Genomic DNA, 18209 nt, shown 5'->3' with positions numbered 1-18209 from the left:
AGCAGTTCAAACCTATACTATTCAAGAGCCAACTGTATTTTTCAGAATGTATCTCATAAACAGGACGCTTCTTGTAAAATGGCTGATAATATAACAGCACACCTAGAAAGCCACCAATCATCATTAAATATTACTAAATATCTGGTCACTGTTTAAATTTTACATTGCTTCATAAATAATGCCCATTTTTATAGTTTGAATCATGATCCAAAATCATAATTCATTTGATTTATATATTTTTGGAATATTTTAACAATAGGGTTTTTCACTATTTTTTCATTGCAATGTGTTTGCTTAAGATGAATATATATTTAAATAAGACATCCAAATGATTCTTGTTAAAGAGGATGAAGACATTCAGAGCAGGTGGATTTAGCTTAGGGTGTGTGCATACACTCTCTTTGCATTCATGATGTGCCTGGATTCATAACTGCCTCACCATAAACCTGAGACAGGCAGTTGACCTTTCTATTATTTGTTGTTCCATGTGTAGAACAGCGATAATACCTGTTTTCTTCTTTGCAAGGATGCAGTGAAGATTAATGAGCTAATATCGATAAAGCACTTTGAACCTGTGAGAAGAAAGGCTTGTTTTAAAAGCTTATAAGATAGCCCTTATAATACTCTTCTGCAGGATACTGAGCAGTCACCTCTAGCAAATGCATATTATTCCATGTGAATTGTGTATGTGAAGAATTAATGGTGGATACAAATCAATTTCTCTCAAACAAAAGAGCTATAAATTGCTAGGATGGATGGCTGGATAGAGAGACACAGATACATTACTATAGACAGAAATAATAACTAATTTATATGTTTTACCACTTATTTACATGGTTAGATTGCCAGTCTAAATTCCTTGGAGATTTAGATATGAAAGTATTGTTGAAATTAATATAACCCTTCATTATAAATAATCAAACAAAAAATTTAATTCTATCAAATCCTACAAAAATGTCTATATAGCTCATATAATCTTTTTGCTAATAAAATTTAAATTCATGTAAACAAATTCTACACAATCACTGGTTTTCAAGATTTTGTAGATAGTGAGGGGTCTATATTATCATATATAAATAATCTCTGCAGTTTAAAAGTCAATGTTGTAAATATTGGAAAGACTAGAAGTGAAAGTGGGAAAAACTGATTCTAATCTTTCGAAAACAATTTAAGTAGATGTAAACTATTGCATTTGGAGTGGATAAGCAATATATAGGGAGCTATATCTAGTCACTTGTGATGGAACATGATGGAGGATAATGTGAGAAAAAAGAATATATGCATATAAAAGATAATATATACATATATATGACTGGGTCACTTTGCTATACAGCAGAAATTTACAGAACATTGTAAATCAGTTATAATAGAAAAATAAAAATCTTAAAAAAATAAAAATTTATAATCTGGAGCATGTCACTTTACTTCTCTGAGCTACAATTTATTCCACAATGCATTAAGTTGTTCTTTCAGTTCTAAAACTGAGTTAGGGAAAATGCTGTTCAACTGAAAGATGTTCTTTATTGTAATTTTATTTGTCCTTGTATTTCTGTTAAACTTAAATTAAGAATCAAAAATAATGAAAAGGGTAGAAAGCAATTTAAATTCAAAATCCATTCTCCCATTCTACTTTAGTTGTCTTCTACAGTTGAATTATTGATTATATAGTATTTATAAAATCATAGTCTTAGGGGACTCACCTGATTAATATCTTATTTCATAAATGTCAATAACAACTAGAATTAAAGGATCTATTTGAAATTAAATAGAACAAAACAAGACATTCCAAATTATATAAAAGAATTTATCATTTCAAATCTATGGATTTATTACCAGAAATTATATAATAAAAAACTATAAATTTAGCAGAGAGTGCCTAGAACATAGACTTGAAAATAATATTTTAAATAGACATATTTTTATATAGTTAAACTTTCTATTTTGAAATTCTTGCCATCTTTAACTTAATGCCATTATTACTAATTCTACTCAAGTGAATATTACATTAACACATATCTAATCCTCTATTGGAAGGATAACGCTCAGAAAGATTATCCTCAGAGTTCCTGTCATGGCTCAGTGGAAAATGAATCTGATTAGTATCCATGGGGATGCAGGTTCGATCCCTGGCCTTGCTCAGTGGGTTAAGGATCCTACATTGCCATGAGCTGTGGTGTAGTTCGCATATGCAGCTAGGATCTGGCATAGCTGTGGATGTGGTATAGGCTAGCAACTACATCTCCAATTTCACCCCTAGCCTGGGAACCTTCATATGCTACAGTGCAGCCCTAAAAAAGACAAATATATATATATATATATATATATATATATTATCCTCAAGATAATGATAAAGTTAAATAGAATCAATGAATATGCATAGGATGAAAAATGTTATTGCATATAGATCAAACTTACATTTATGTTCTAGTACCATTTTGAAGTCTTTATCTTAGGAAAAAACAGATGCCAATTGGGAAGCAAGAAAATATGGACATAGTTCTGCATTAGTTAATAGAGTAAATAGGAAGAAGAGCCTAATTAAGTTAAAATCTCTAAGCCAATTGCTGATCTGTCACAAGAATTTCTTGTTTGGGGTTCTCATCAGAGTAAAATCAATACCTTTATAAATGTAGGACTAGATGCCACTTCTTTAAATGTGTGCCTTAAATCTTATATGCACATGTTTATATAAAAATGTAAATTTTCATAATAGAGTACTTGGTAATAAGCAAAACTAGGGATTTTCCAGCTTATCTCTTGTTCCTAAGATTAACATAAGGTGACAAAAAAACAAAACAAAATTTAAAAAACAAAGAACAAAAAACCCTTCCATTTTATAGATGAGAAAACCAAGGATTTTTAGGTTTTATGGCCAAGGACATCCGGCCATATTTCTGCCTGCCATTCTAGTTACACCTTCAGAGTAGTAAACTGGTTCAACATTCTAACTGCCTTTTTTTTTTTCTTTTTGTTTTCAGAATCCTAGACTCTTGCTTTCATCCCTAGGTCATTATCAATAAATGCGTAGGTTTCTAAATCTGCAATCTCTCTCAAATGCTATAAATTCATGGACAGCATTAAGAAACAAGCCAAGTTTGGTCACATCTCCTAGGACTCCTAAATTTTCTAATATATCATAAACTCCTTGGAACAGAAAATATATTGTTCACTTTGTTACATAAATATAGCACCTGGGAGTTCCCATTGTGGCTCAGTGGTTAACGAATCCAACTAGGAACCATGAGGTTGCAGGTTCGATCCCTGCCCTTGCTCAGTGGGTTAAGGATCCTGCATTGCTGTGAGCTGTGGTGTAGGTCACAGATGTGGCTTGGATCTGGCATTGCTGTGGCTCTGGCATAGGCCACTGGCTATAGCTCTGATTAGACCCCTAGCCTGGGAACCTCCATATGCTACAGGCGCAGCCCTAGAATAGGCAAAAAGACAAAAAAAGAAAAGACGAATGAGTTCTAGAGACCTGCCTGCCTCCAACATCGTGCTCATAGTTAACTGTTACATATATATAGCACTTGGTTCATAGTAAGGGTTTAATTAAAAAATTTAAAAAAATAAAAATGATCTGTTGATTGTTGAGTGTTTGCAAGTATCTGGTTCTTTACCATCTGTTAATATAACATTTTTGGCTTTTTACATTTGTTCTTTGAAGCAGTATTGTGACATTTTATTGCTTTATCTTAGGTCTCAGAAATGGTATACTCCTTGTCACTTTCTATGGGCATTTCTAGTAGTTCTAACCAACTTCAATCCAGTTGTCCCATGCCCAAAAGTACACAAGAATGAGTAAGAAAAATTGGTATTCATAGATCAGAATATCATAAATGCAGGAATATTTTCATTAATACATTCTGTATTTTTCATCTTTCTATCAGTAACAAATTACTGGTAATTCACCTCAGAGGTGTTGGAGGTTCTGCAGTAAAAACCAAGGGTTGAAAACTACAAATCTGACAGATTGAGCTCAATCTGGGTTGTCTGACTTAATCCCCATATCTCAATGACCCTACAACTGGGTCTACTCCACAAACTTCTTGAAGGTCCGGCTCAAACTGGAGACCTATCTTGAAAATTGTGTTTCTATATCTGAGTCATAAATGGGTCCTGGCTACTTATCTCCACAACTATTGATGCTGGCTGCTGTTTCACCTGCCTTTCTGCATTTTGTCTGTTCTGGCCATAGATTACACATAAGTAGTTCTTTCTAACCTTCTGAAATACACTTCTTTAGTCAAATTTAACTTGTTCTTTTCAAAAATGTCAAATCACTTAATTCTCCAGAAGCTGGATCTACGTTGTTTGAATTTCTTAACCAATAACTTGTGTCTTTTTTACATATAACTCCTCTCCTCATTTTCTCCCTGTCCGTTCTCAACTGCCATGTGGCATGTACTATGGGATCTCATTTTTTTTTTTTCCACGCCTGCAGCATTTGGAAGAAACTGGGCCAGGGATGGAACCTGAACCATAGCAGTAACCACAGACACAATTGTGACAATGCTGACTCCTTAACCACTAGGAAGGACACCAAGGAACTCCAGGATTGCATTTTCTACCCTTATCTTGGCCTTCTATTTCTCAAATTTTAGGAAAAACAGTCTAAAGCACACATTCAATAACAAGATTATCATGATGAGATTTGTATGGGTCAGATTTTTTTTTTTGTCTTTTTGCCATTTCTTGGGCCACTCCCGTGGCATATGGAAGTTCCCAGGCTAGGGGTCTAATCGGAGCTGAAGCCGCTGGCCTACACCAGGGCCACAGCAATGCTGGATCCGAGCCGCGTCTGCAACCTACACCACAGCTCATGGCAACGCCGGATCGTTAACCCATTGAGCAAGGGCAGGGATCGAACCCTCAACCTCATGGTTCCTAGTCGGATTTGTTAACCACTGCACCACAACAGGAACTCCCTGGGTCAGATTTTTTTTAACTATAATATACCTGATATTTTCTGAATATACACATTTATCTTTATATAAGGAAATGATTTTAGAAGAAAAATGAAAATTTCTTGACTTTTCTTTTAGTGGTAGAAAAGATGGAACAAGTATTTGTTTTACAAAGTCGTATTCCACAGTACTAATTAAAGATTTATTTCATGGACGAATAAACCACCTGCCCTTGAATTCTTTATGGAGATGTTTTACATTTTCCAATCCCTTCTTTTACACACTCATTAATTACACAGAACAGTGCAGTCTGCATTAGGGCATTTTCATAAGTATGAAATATGCAGCTTAAACAGTTTTGAGTCAACATAGCCGATGTAATTGAGTTCTAACTGCAGTTCTGCAAAAGTTCAGATATCCTGAGTGTATGGATAAGTGTCTGTATATGTGTGCACAGACATACACATAAGTATGCATGTCATGAAGAGCCATACACTTTTCCTTTTTTCTTTTAAAAACTTATAAGTTAGGAAATGTTTAATTTTGAAAAATCATCACCTCTTCCCTACATAACACTAATTATATATCCAAACACATTACCAGATAAAACAAATAGACAAAATATAACTGAGGTAATTCTGTTACTATTTCAATTCTCTGCTCTTTGACTACAAAAACAACTCAGTATGATCCCACACCCACCCAATCATCAGCAGTTCCTGTGAAGATATTTTCACAAAACTAATTTCTTAAAATAATCGCATGTTGACTACCAACTCTCTGTAGAAACTTGACCATAGTGCAAAAAAACCTGTCAGTTTTATTTTAACAAGTTTATGGTACAACTTTCTTTGCCAAAAATTTCCAGTAAAACTACAGGTTTTAATTAAGGATGACTTTTATTTTTTATTTACAATAGCTGGATAAAACTCCTAGGTTTGATGTAAACAGCTTCACCAGTACTGCCCTCTATCCTTGTGATAGACCCGCCTCCCTGACACCACTAATGAGACCCTACCAAGGATGTGTCTGATTGTATCACTCAAAGGAGCTGATAGCTGATCAACCTCTATGATACCCAAAGGAGTAACAATAGTTCTAAAAAGTTTCTGCTGTAATGGGGACTTATTAGCTGTTCTAGACTGTCCAATAATATGTCTTAAAAAGGTTGTAACATATGGAAAATCAGATTCTGATGTTATATTGCAACATGTGTAGGGGGTTAATTTTTAGGAAAATGGCCATAAACCTTTGGAATTCCCATTGTGGCTCAGTGGAAACAAATCTGACTAGTATCCATGAGGAGGCAAGGTTCGATCACTAGCCTTGCAGAGTGGGTTAAGGATCCTACATTGCCATGAGCTGTGGTGTAAGTCACAGATGGAGACTCAAAACTGTCATTGCTGTGGCTGTGGAGTAGGCCAGTGGCTACAGCTCTGATTCAACCCCTAGCCTGGGAACTTCCATATTCCACGTGTGCAGCACTAAAAAAACAACAACAAAAAATTTTTAGAAAAGTGCTGCTAAAGGTATCTGCTTTTCAAACTCAGAATTGTCTAATCTTTTGCTTTCTGCTTCAATTTGTCTCAAACTATAATCTTATTTCCACACCTATCATTTGTTCTCCATGCTCTACAAACTTTAGAAAAATCATAGTTCAAATAGCAGTCTTGTTTTTTTAATTTAACGAGAAAAAGGGAAAATATATTTCTATTATTCTTTCAGTTGGATCTTCCTCTCAAAAAAGAATACAATACAATGTTTTCCAATTCTCATTCTGTGTTTTAAAACAAGTTGCATTATATATAATAACAAATAATATATTTTTATATGTGTACATATAGTATATATTTATATGATATATAATAGTATGTGTGTACATATTACACATTTATATATTTATATTTATATAATAAAATACTGCATAGTCTATAGAGAATAGTATTTTGACTTATAACTATATTAATACAGTTTAGGTCATTACAAATAATAATAACTATATATAACTATTACCTCATGTAATTATATATACTATATATCATATAGTATAAATATATTTTATAATAATCAGGCAAAATTTTATTTAATTTGTTTATTTTTTAAAAGAACATATATGCATATATAAAATTGAATCATCTTGTCATACACTTGAAATTAAGACAGCATTGTAAATCAATTATACTTCAATCAAAAATAAAATAAATGGGGAGTTCCCGTTGTGGCTCAGTGGTTAACAAATCTGACTAGGAACCATGAGGTTGTGGGTTTGGTCCCTGGCCTTGCTCAGTGGGTTAAGGATCCGGCGTTGCCGTGACCTGTGGTGTAGGTCGCAAATGTGGCTCAGATCCTGAGTTGCTGTGGCTGTGGCGTAAGCCGGCAGCTACAGCTCTGATTAGACCCCTAGCCTGGGAACCTCCATATGCTGCAGGAGCAGACCTAGAAAAGGCAAAAAAAAAAAGACAAAAAATAAAATAAAATAAAATAAATGAATTACATGAAATAACTCTGTAGATGTTGTATATAAAGACTGTGATCCTTGAGAAGTGGGATTAACGAGAGGTAAGTTCTAGACTTGTACAAAATACCTCCCTGGATGCACTTTCATGACTATAATAAAGGAAGCAGAGACCAAACAATAGGTGGAGGTTTCATCAAACTGAGGAGATAGAATTTGGAATCAGAGTAACTGAGGTGATGGGAAAGAGCACAAGGGACCTCAGTGCCAGGAACCGTGCAGAGAAGGAACTCCAGAGTCTTATGGTATTTGTCTCTAAAAAACTAAGTTGTCCATTCAAAGGTTGAGACCCTATAAGGCCTGGTAAAGTACAACAATTGAGGAAAATATAACTAGATTTCTGTGAGATGAACAGTTACTGAACCTCATACTGTAGGAGGAAAAAATGTGAGTTCTGAACTGTCAGACTGAAGAAACCTCATTGAGAACACAGGCATTCCTGAGACAATGTAAAGGTCGTACATTTGGGAAAGTCTCATGTTACCCTCAAAGGAAAGGCTACTCTGGATTCACCTTAATAAAGCTAAAGTGAAGGGTCCAAAAAGATGAAGTTTGTCTTCCGGTAAAGCAACTGCCTGTCTCAGCAAAATGTAATACTCTATTTCTTTTCTTTCTTTATTTTTTTTTCTTTTTAAGGCTGCAACTGCAGTGTATGGAAATTCCCACACTAAGGGTTGAATGAGAGCTACAGCTGCCAGCCTATGCCACAGCCACAGCAATGCCAGATACTAGCTGCATCTGCAACCTACACTGCAGCTTGTGGCAATGTGGAATCTTAACCCACTGAGCCAGGCCAGGAATCAAACCCACATCCTCATGGATACTAGTTGGGTTCTTAACCTATTGGGCCATAATGGGAACTTCATGCAATACTCTATTTATTAAAGAAAACAAAATCCAGACTCTCAACAATATTGCATTCAAAATGTCCAACATATCCCAGACAAGAATATTTTACTAAGCATGTAGGTAGAGAAGAAGGATAATGGGTCATATTAATTAAGCCAATATAAATAGACTGCAAACAACAAAAATGATGGACCTAGAAAACAATTTTTTTAAAAAGCCATTAGACATCTTGAAGGATTTAGAGAAATCAAAGGGGCAAATAGGGAATTTCAGAATTACTATTAGAAACCTGAACAAAAAGAACACAATGAAAATTCCAGAAATGTAAAAAGCTATAAAAGAAAAAAATCTTGCTGAATAGTATAAGAGTATATTAGAATCTCCAAATTTCTACGAAATTGGTGAGTTAAAAATTGTACAATAGAAGTTACTCAAACAGAAGTACAAAAATGAAAGCTTAAAAATGAGCAGAACTGCAGTGATTTATAGGACAGAAATAAACAGTATAAGATATGAGCAATTGCAGTACAAGAATGAAAGGCAAAGATAGCTATGCAGATAAAATATTTGAAGAAATGATAGAATTTTCCTAAATTTGATGAAAATGTTAAACTTCCAGATTCAAGAGACCCAACAAAATTCAGAAAAGATAATCCCTCTCTCTCTGACACATGGGTAAACACACACTGACAGCCACATCCCAATTAATTAGTTGAAAACAAATGAATATAATACAGAGTGATTTTAATAGTTAATGCAAAAATTATGGTTCTATCATCTTCAAAAATTAGTCAGATATTAAAAATGCCCACACTGTCAGTTATAAATGTGTAAGGAATATGAAAAAGGTGTTATAAATATTTATTATGCTTTAATTATTAATATGAATCATTAATATTTATTACATTTATTTTTAATATTTGTATCATATAATGTATAATTATTATTTTATTATTGTATTAATTATTAATTATTATTTATTATGTTTTAATTACTTAAAACACTAGAAATGTTGAGAAAATATTTGTAAAAAAATTAGCAAGAAAAATTTGATAGTATTTGCCTTCTTATCATGGAGCTTTTGATGTAGAGTGTGTGACTTCTCTATACTTGGGCAGATTGTCATAGTCTTTTCTCTGTTTGAATCAGCTTTGAACATTTTATCCCTTGTGAGCCCAAAGTAGTGAAATATCCAATAATGTGAAGTATTTTTTATCAGTGTCATTTTTTTTCTTCACCTCTTCTTTTTTTTAGTTACAACCATTTTTCTCATGTGTGTCAATAAGTTTGCCTTCACTTAAATTCTAGCCTCAAATCTGTAATATCTTAAATAGAGACAGTTCAACATTTCTAGTGGCGGCTTTTTCTTCTTTAACACCAGCTACATTTGACTTAAATTTCCTTTTAGCATTATCACTTTGTTTCTTTTCTGCACTTTCACCATTGCTGGCTAGTTTCCGCTGCTGAATTTCCTTTATAAAAATGTCACAGTCTATCACCGAGAAACAGAAATGCAATGCAACTGCATATTTTGCTGTCTGTTTATGATGTAACTAAAATGTTCAGTGACCAGTTACTAGTAGACTTTTAAACATTTCAAACTTCACACGTTGGGGTCTACTTTGAAAGATAATATGCGTTTGGGTCTAAATTGAAAATTCTAACATTAGAAAAACAATAATAATTAATACTTCACACTGTTTTTAACCTATATCATCTCATTTAGTTCTCACAAAATTTTGACTCAATAGCTACTGTTATTATCCCCACCTTATGGATATAAATTGGGGCTGAAAGAAGGTATAAGTAATTTGTCCAAAATTACATCGCACCATTGGTGATTGTCCATGCTTAGAACAGGACCAAGGGAAGCTAATCTGCCCTATTATCTTTAGTGCAATAGAATGTTTGCTAGGAACCCACCATGTTTCTTATAAATGGTCCTCTGGGAGAAGTAGCATAGGTGCTGCTAGTTGCCAATAGTTCATTTCTACAGTCCACTATTTGACAGCTTTATAGACTTAGAAGGGTATGATTCCTTTTGTATTTTTCTGTATTTAAAAACTGAGTAGTTGACCTAAACTGATCTAATATCAAGGTGGTTATTTAAAATATTTTCTCATTATATTGAAGTATAATTGACATATAACATTTTATTAGTTTCAGGTTTATATGAAGTTGCTGGCATGTGGAGTTCCTGAGCCAGGGATCAAATCCAAGACACACTTGCTACCTATGCTACAGCAGTGCTGCTGAATCCTTAACCCACTGCACCGGGCCAGGGACCAAACCTGCAACCCAGCACTCCAGAGACATTCCTGATCCATTGTGCCATGATGGGAACTCCAGCATTTTCATACAATAAAATCATCTTTAAAAGAATGATATACTCTAGATAAACAGATGTGAAGAAATGCACATAATTTTTAGAGAAAAACAAAGTGTTATTGATCATATATGTAATAGTGCTACATATATTTTTTAAAAAGTAAGTTATACTAATAAAAAATGTAAGCAATGGCTTACATTTTTACACTTACACTTTAGAATTGTGGCTACCATAGTTAGAGACCTTAGGAAGAAAGAATAGCTGTATTCAATCATGTTAACTTTCCATGTTAGCCCTTACCTTATAATATACATAAAATAACACAACAAATTACAGATACATAGATCCACTGTTATCTGGCACAGCATGAGTTTTTCCTGGGGAAACAAACAAAACCCCCACAAATCAAAGAAAGCCAATAAATTATCTTGATATTTTCAGTCCCCCAATATAGCATATGCATTCTAAACAGATATCCACCCCTTCATTTTTATTTTTCTAAGGTGAGTTCATCTTATAAGATTTATTAGACACACACCATCTCCTTCACAATCTCTCTCTTGCCTTCTCCATATACTGGTGAATGAAAGTTGAAGATAGAGATGTACAGATATAAGGTCTCCAAATCTGACCTAATTTTTGTGCTTTCACACCAGACTTAGGAACATACTGGTTACATTAATTGTCCCCCATTCAGCTCACAATTGAGTTTTTGAACCATTAATTTGTGAGTATAAACACAGATACTTATCTGTATTAAGATATCTATTTTCCACAATATTGTATGTGATATTTGCTATTAGGCTGTATTTTTATGGTTCATCTGATTCCATTTTTTTTCATGTTTTTAACTTTTATATTGTTACTTTTAGCACTTTGTATCTTTATTTTCATAGTTATTGAACACATTTTTTATCAAGTTTTGTAGCACCACAATTGAGATAATGCTATAGCTCTACTGGGGTATTTTATGAGGCAATAATCTTGTTGCTTACCAGTGAACTTGGTTACAGTCTTGTTTTGATCTTTCATTTATTTTTAAATTATGTCCAGTAAAGGTACAGTTAGAAGTCAGAGTTCTTCAGGTAGAGTCTAACTTAAAATCAAATTAGAAAAGTCACAAAATGAAAACACCTTATTTATGTCCTTAAAAATCTCCCAAACGGTATCTCGTGAACTTTCCTTTATTTGGTTGACTTGGAAAATATGTGTACCTCCTCATTTTTAAGTGTTATTTTGGAAACATATATAATATGAATACTAAGTTTAAAAAGTAAATCATTCATAATTTATTTAGTCTTTTTTTTTTTTTTTCTTTATAGGGCCACACCTACAGCATATGGAAGTTCCCAGGCTAGGGACTGAATCAGAGCTACACCACAACCACAGCAACCCAGGAACAAAGCCACGTCTGTGACCAACTCCTGGCAATGCCGGATCCTTAACCTACTGAGCAATGCCAGGGATCAAACCTACAACCTCATGGATCCTAGTCAGGTTTGGTAACTGCTGGGCCACAAAGGTAACTCCAATTTAGCCTTTTTTTTTTTTTTTGTCTTTTTGCAATTTCTTGGGCCGCTCCCGCGGCATATGGAGGTTCCCAGGCTAGGGGTCTAATCGGAGCTGAAGCCACCGGCCTACACCAGAGCCACAGCAAAGAGGGATCCGAGCCACGTCTGTGACCTACACCACAGCTCATGGCAACACCAGATCCTTAACCCACTGAGCAAGGGCAGGGATTGAACCCACAACTTCATGGTTCCTAGTCGGATTCGTTAACCACTGTGCAACGACGTGAACTCCCAATTTAGCCATTTTTTTAAGTGATGATTTTGTTTCTTGAATTATTGTTTTATATTATCAAATTTCAGTATGGTCATGAATGATTAGATTTGAGGCTAGGTAAGTCAGTGTTGGATTTCAAGCTTCTTTTCTCTTAAATTTCAATTTTATCTGAGTTAAGCATTTTTAAAAGCCAACACTTTTTCTTTCTTTCCTTATTTTTTTTGTTTGTTTTTTGCTTTTTGCTTTTTAGGGCTGCACCTTTGGCATATGGAGGTTCCCAGATTAGGGATCAAATTGGAGCTACATCTGTTAGCCTATGCCACTGCTAGCAGAATGCAGGATCCAAGCCACATCTGAAACCTACACCTCAGCTCACGGTAACGCCGGATCCTTAACCCACTGAGCGAGGCCAAGGATCAAACTTGCAACCTCATGGTCACTAGTCGGATTCATTTCTGCTGCACCACAACAGGAATTCCAAAAATCCACACATTTATTGTTGTAACTTGCAAGGAAGAATGCATTGTCATTGCATTCATTAAGAGGAACTAACTATAGCATGCAGTGTTTCCAATTCTACCTGGTACAGAACAGAGAAGCAGGCCATGGCTGTTTCGCTTTATTTTGGTTTTGGAAATATTTTTTTCTTACTTAGTGTCCATATGATTGTATATCTTAAAAAAAATAAAGGAAACAATCCAAATGTCCATCAACAGATGATTGGATTAGGAAGATGTGCTATATATACACAATGGAATTACTACTCAGCCATAAAAAAGAATGAAATAATGCCATTTGCCACAACATGGATGGAAGTAGAGACTCTCATCCTGAGTGAAGTTAGTCAGAAAGAGAAAGGCAAATACCATATGATATCACTGATAACTGGAATCTAATATAAGGCACAAATGAACCTTTCCATAGAAAAGAAAATTATGGACTTGCAGAATAGACTTGTGGTTGCCTGAGGGGAGGTGGGTGGGATGGGTTGGGAGCTTGGGGTTAACAGATGCAAACTATTGATTTTGGAAAGGATTAGCAATGAGATCCTGCTCTGTAGTACTGAGAAATATGTCTAGATACTTATAATGGAGCATGATAATGGGAGAAAAAAATATGTAGACATGTATGTGTAACTGGGTCCCCATACTGTACAGTGGGAAAAAAAAATTGTGTTGTGGAAATAATAAAAAAATTGAGGATCTGAATAAATGTATCATTAGGCATAAAAAAGATATAAAGTCTTTTTCCTTATAATTTAGGACATAATTTTTTATTTAGTGGCATGTATAATTGGCATATGATGTTTTAGGTGTACAACGTAAGATTTATCTTTTTAAAAAATAATTTGAGATATTTCCAACATAGTATTTAGGTGTCCTCTTTCTTCTGATCTTTTTAAAATACAGCTTAATTCTATAGCTATTTTTTGTTTAAATAATTTATTTTTCAGACTTCAAATGTTATTATTTTCTTATCTCTTACCACTTATAACTCTTGACCTTTCCAAGAGGACACATGTAGAAATCTCCATTGAAGTCCGTGGCTTCCTGCCTCTTCATATCTGAGGGCATTCTCTGGTTACAAAATCATTGTTAACAAATTATCTATTAGATGCTTTTCTGTTACAATGGCAGTGTTGCATCGTGTGACAGTGATCATATGGTTTACGAAGCCCTGGTTATTTACTATCCAGCTCTTTAGTGACCACTGATCTAGAAACTAGCCTTAACCTAATAGAAATGGTAATACCCATTTCCTCACAATCCTGGGGAAATATCACAATGTCTTCTAAACCTTAGCCTCTGTTACCCACAAGGGTTATTGGTTCAGAGATATACCTTATTGGCTTTTCTCCTCCAGTTTCATGTTCCCACATTCTAACCAAGCTTTTGAGATCAACTTGCAAACGAGTGACTGTACCCAAACTTCAGACTTGGAAGTGATTTTGAGGAATCCAAACTTAGATATCTTCTGTTCAACATCTTTCTATCTGTCCAACTACTGCTTAGATTAGCTTAGTGAGTTATTACATGACAAATATTTATCCAATATTTATTCATCTTTCACTGAAAATATCATATGCCAAACTCTCAGATATGGGTAAAATTGTGAGATATCTAAAAAATGTATTTTGTAACTCCCCTTACCTTTTGGTACTCATATTCAAAATTAATTTTATCTTAGCATCTTGCCATGTATCTTATGAGTACAAAATATTCATCATTTTCTTCTACTCTTAAAATATATAGTAATTCATAGTCAATTAACCTAAACTAAGTCATCATAGTTAACTCTGAAGAATATTAAATACCCCTACCCTTTAGGACAAAAGACTAAGGATGGAGAAATCATGACTCCTTGCTCTTAACTTAAGGCATCACTGGTAGAGAGAGTAAGCATAAGCTACTTGAGAAAGTCCTGAGGACCAGAGACATCCACAATATTATACAAATGGACATCCTTCTGCTATAGAGCATGCTAAGGATCCAAGACTGCTACAGTGATCCAACTTGCTATTTACTGTGTTATAATACCACAATGATGGTGGACAATAATAGCTGCACTTTTAGGAAGATGGCAAGCATGGAGTTGAAATATTTTATCTTAGCTAATATTAATGGAAAGGACTTGGAATCTGTCAGCCCAGAATATTGAGATAGACTAATCAAGACTAGAGGTTCAAATCCCCTCCATGTCTAAACATAGAGTGGAAGGGCTAGAAGGGGAAATTACATAGGAGCAGCTTCAGTGAGTTTATGGTAGCAACATAAGATGCCAAGTCTTTGACAAAGTAAAGTCTGGAGACAAAGAGTTTTGGAAGAAATATATAATCAATCAGTGGTAACCAGAATTCAGTTCCAGTGATTTACATTTTTTATTTCAAGTAGCAGCTGTGCTATCAAAGGTGGTGGTATATTTTTGCAGAGAAATAGATCTGGAAGACAATTCCATAGTTTCACTTTTTATTTTAGATTTCTACCATACTCTTAGGGTCTTGGAATTTAGGGACTTGACAGTATCCTCCTCGCATTTGTTCAGAGTAAACTGACTGTGGTTAGTTCTTTGGGATCTAATAGATTACCACAGTGAGATATTCAAGAAGTTTGGAAACTTACACTTTACGGTTTGTATTGAACAGAGTAGGTCACAAGATCTTGAATAGAATAGGAAGTTCTAAAATTCAGTTTATCCTTTGTACCTTCACATTGGGTATTATCTCTTCACTGTTCCATATCTCCTAGTCTACCTTCTCAAATAATGTAGACTTTGATTTTTTTAAAGTGTCTCATTTCCTTTTTGAAGACACCACTACAGATATGCAATCTCTCACTTTGATGGCTTTCAAAGTTGAGACTATCATGAAATTTCCTTCATGCCAGAAATATGTTTCTATGCCTGAATCACTTTCAATCATTCACTAAAAAAAAAAAAAAAAAAAATAGCATCCAGATTACGTCATAAAATGTTTTACAACTTGCAGGCACTCAAGTTCTGTTGATCTTGTCAATTTTTCTTTTTCTGACTCTCTGGCAGATGTCTCATTTTTGCTCTCAGCTACTTGAAATAGTGTAGTTCTTTTTCAAGATGTTTTAGATTTACATCATTTAATCTGAAGCTACTTCCTAAAAATAATGTGCTTATCAAAAAATCTGTTTTGTCACTTTCATTTCATGTTATTTAATACTCCCTGTAGTAAATAGCCTAAGTAATGGAAAATTTTGAACAAAAAATTCCATGATTCACATTCTGGAAAGTAGACATTTTTCCTTTAAATCATGATTTTTCTCCCAATTTATATTTTGAGTTATTCACATAACTGTGAAAAAAACATAAACTTGGCCACAAATTTCTTTATGAAAGCAATTAGCAGATGCTTCTCAAAATCTCAAAATTTACATAGTTATTCCCCCTTTCCCCAAACACTGAAAACTAAAATATTTGATTACAATAAAAACTATCTGTAGGTATTTTATATGTCATTCAAATGTTAAATTTAGGTCAAATTCTTATACACTGTCATAATTCTCTATGTATTTTTATTTAAATTCTTTAGTTTGTCTCACATTTCCTGATTTTTAGATGCTGTTGCTCCATTTTCACTTGATATTAATTTATACTATATCTTGCAAAATATATTGATAACTAAAATATATTGAAACTCAGTCATGCAAATAATTAAAGGACAGGACTTTGAATGAAATTTATTGTTTGCACATGAAAACTACAGGAAAATAGTGAAATTGTTAAACATCCATATATACAATTTTTTTGTTTGTTTCTAAGCTTAAAATTTTCCTTTTCTTTCCTGCCACATAACTCAATATTTGACGGGAGTTTGGTTAAAAGAGTAGAATGATAACTGATGTCAGGAGGCTTTGATTAAGTTATAGTGTCTGTGTTGAACAAGTTTATGTGCCAGTAAATCACTCCTCCCCTTAGAATAAAGCACCCTATTATGGGTTTGGGAAACTCTGTTCCTACTTGACCATCATTTTGGTTCCATTTGAAGCGTTCATTTTCTTCTTGCTCCTATTGATTTTTCTGGAGTGGGACATAAATTAAATCAAACCTTGGTAAATTTAAGAAAACTGAAATTATATCTAGCATCTTGTCAGACCACAATGCTATAAGACTGGAAATCAACTAAAGGGAAAAAAAAAAACCAGCAAAAATTACAAACACATGAAGGATAAACAATAAGATACAAAAGAACCAATGGATCACTGAAGAAAGTAAAGAGGAAATTAAAAAAAACCCAAAATCCTAGAGACAAATGACAATGAAAACATGATGATTCAAAACCTATGTGACATATGGGAAAAAGAAAGTCTATTCAGCAAGCATTGCTGGGAAACCTGGACAGCTGCATGCAAAGCAATGAAACTAGAACACACCCTCACACCATGCACAAAAATAAACTCCAAATGGCTGAAAGACTTAAAGATAAGACAGGACACCATCAAACTCCTAGAAGAAAACATAGGCAAAACACTCTTTGACATCAACCTCATGAATATTTTCTCAGGTCAGTCTCCCAAAGCAATAGAAATTAAGCAAAAATAAACCCATGGGACCTCATCAAACTGAAAAGCTTTTGCACAGCAAAGGAAACCAAAAAGAAAACAAAAACACAACTTACAGAATGGGAGAAAATAGTTTCAAATGATGCAACCGACAAGGGCTTCATCTCTAGAATATATAAACAACTTATACAACCCAACAGCAAAAAAGCCAATCAATCAATGGAAAAATGGGCAAAAGACCTGAATAGACATTTCTCCAAAGAAGATATACAGATGGCCAACAAACACATGAGAAAATGCTCAACATCGCTGGTTATAAGAGAAATGCAAATCAAAACTACCATGAGATACAACCTCACACCAGTCAGAATGGCCATCATTAGTAAGTCCACAAATAACAAGTGCTGGAGGGGCTGTGGAGAAAAGGGAACCCTCCTGCACTGTTGGTGGGAATGTCAACTGGTACAGCCACTATGGAGAACAGTTTGGAGATACCTTAGAAATCTATACATAGAACTTCCATATGACCCCACAATCCCACTCTTGGGCATCTATCCGGACAAAACTCTACTTTTAAGTTTTGTCCGAAGAGACACGTGCACCCGCATGTTCATTGCAGCACTATTCACAATAGCCAAGACATGGAAACAACCCAAATGTCCATCGACAGAGGATTGGATTCGGAAGATGAGGTATATATACACAATGGAATACTACTCAGCCATAAAAAAGAATGACATAATGCCATTTGCAGCAACATGGATGGAACTAGAGAATCTCATACTGAGTGAAATGAGCCA

The sequence above is a fragment of the Phacochoerus africanus genome, chromosome 1 (genome assembly GCF_016906955.1).
Source record: "Phacochoerus africanus isolate WHEZ1 chromosome 1, ROS_Pafr_v1, whole genome shotgun sequence".
NCBI classification, from domain to species: domain Eukaryota; kingdom Metazoa; phylum Chordata; class Mammalia; order Artiodactyla; family Suidae; genus Phacochoerus; species Phacochoerus africanus.
This window is presented reverse-complemented; position numbering follows the sequence as displayed.